At 46.1% G+C, this 1,881-nt stretch overlaps 1 non-coding gene across 1 annotated transcript; it reads right to left on the reverse strand.

Annotated features, from left to right (window-relative positions):
* Positions 1-401: 401 nt before the first annotated feature.
* Positions 402-508, reverse strand: LOC119473113. Its single transcript, XR_005202295.1, has one exon. It is a non-coding gene; the product is annotated as a U6 spliceosomal RNA (small nuclear RNA).
* Between the last annotated feature and the right edge of the window lie 1,373 nt (positions 509-1,881).

The raw sequence follows: 1,881 nt of genomic DNA on the forward strand, positions 1-1,881 counted from the left end.
AGTGCAGTGGCACGATCTCAGCTCACTGCAGCCTCTGCCTCCCAGGTTCAAGTGATTCTTCTGCTTCAGTCTCAAGAGTACCTGGGACTACAGGTGTGAGCCACTAAGCCCACCTAATTTTTGTAATTATGATAGAAATGGGGTCTCACCATGTTGGCCAGGCTGTTCTCAAACTCCCGTCCTCAGGTGATCCACCCACCTCAGCCTCCCAAAATGCTGGGATTACAGGTATGAGCCACCACACCAAGCTTCCCAGCTAATTTTTGTATTTTTTGTAGAGATAGGGTTTCACCACGTTGCCCAGGCTGGTCTCCAACTTCTGGGCTCAAATGAACCTCCTGCCTTGGCCTTCCAAAGTGCTGGGATTATAGGCAAGAGTCACTGTGCCGGGACATTTTTTTTTCAATATGAAACATTTCATGAATTTGCATGTCATCCTTCCACAGGGGGCATGGTAATCTTCTTTGTAGTATTCCAATTTTAGTATATGTACTGCTGCAGGGAGCATAAATATTTGTTGAATGAATGAATCTTATCTGGTGGGGACAAGGTGGAACGGAAGGTGCAATACGATCACTTGTGGATTCAGGACTTGTGTACCTGACCGGAGACCGCCTGCTGGCCTGGAACCTCCTGGTTCATGACTGTCTAATGAATTTTTTTTTTTTTCTTGAGACAGAGTCTTGGTTTGTTGCCCAGGCTGGAGTGCAGTGGTGTGATCTTGGTTCACTGCAACCTCTGTCTCCAGGGTTTAAGTGATTCTCCTGCCTCATCCTCCTGAGTAGCTAGGATTACAGACGTGCGCCACCACGCCCAGCTAGTTTTTGTGTTTTTAGTAGAGACAGGGTTTCACCATGTTGGCCAGGCTGGTCCTCAACTGTAATCCACCTGCCTCGGCCTCCCAAAGTGTTGGGATTACAGGTGTAAGCAACTGTGCCCAACACGAATTTTGAATGCACAGCCATCCTCTGCAATTTCCTTCCCATGTCGGAGTCAGTGAGATAATGCTGAGACTCTATTACCTGCTCTGGGCCTTAGGTTTCATGGCTGCAAAATGGGCCGAGTGAATAGATTTGTTTGCCTAACTTCAGTTGTTCCTGTTCTATCTGTATGATTTTTGCTGTATTCTCGTACCACTTATATTATTTACTTAGCATTTTTCTTGCATCGGTTCACTTATTTTTAGCTATATAAATTTTATTTCAAAAGGAAACTTTATATCAATACATAAGCAGAAAACCTATACTTCTTGCCATAAATGGGAGCTAGAAGTAAAAATAAAGACAGTGAGGCCGGGCAGGTGGATCACAAGGTTGAGAGATTGAGGCCATCCTGGCCAATATATGAAACCCCATCTCTACTAAAAATACAAAAATTAGGCCAGGCTTGGTGGCTCACACCTATAATCCCAGCACTTGGGGAGGCTGAGGCAGATGGATCACGAGGTCAGGAGTTTGAGACCAGCCTGGGCAATATGGTGAAACCCCATCTCTACTAAAAATACAAAATTTAGCTGGATATGTTGGTGAGGGTCTGCAGTCCCAGCTATTCAGGAGGCTCAGGCAGGAGAATCGCTTGAACCAGGGAGACGGAGGTTGCAGTGAGCCAAGATCTTACATGCACTGCAGCCTAGGCGACAGAGCAAGACTCTGTTAAAAAAAAAAAAAAAGACAGTGAAACAATACAATGTGATTATATGCTGGCTCGAGAGAGTTGCCTGTACAGGCTTTAGGGGCCAGATCTGCTTGTCCTTTGTTAAGGAGATTGGGCTAGGGATGGTGGCTTGTGCCTGTCATCCCAGCACTTTGGGAGGCTGAGGTGGGAGAATCTCTTGAGGCCAGGAGTTTGAGACCAGCCTGGGCAACATAGAGAGATGTTTGT

Source organism: Cebus imitator, unplaced genomic scaffold (genome assembly GCF_001604975.1).
Source record: "Cebus imitator isolate Cc_AM_T3 unplaced genomic scaffold, Cebus_imitator-1.0 Scaffold132, whole genome shotgun sequence".
Classification (NCBI taxonomy): domain Eukaryota; kingdom Metazoa; phylum Chordata; class Mammalia; order Primates; family Cebidae; genus Cebus; species Cebus imitator.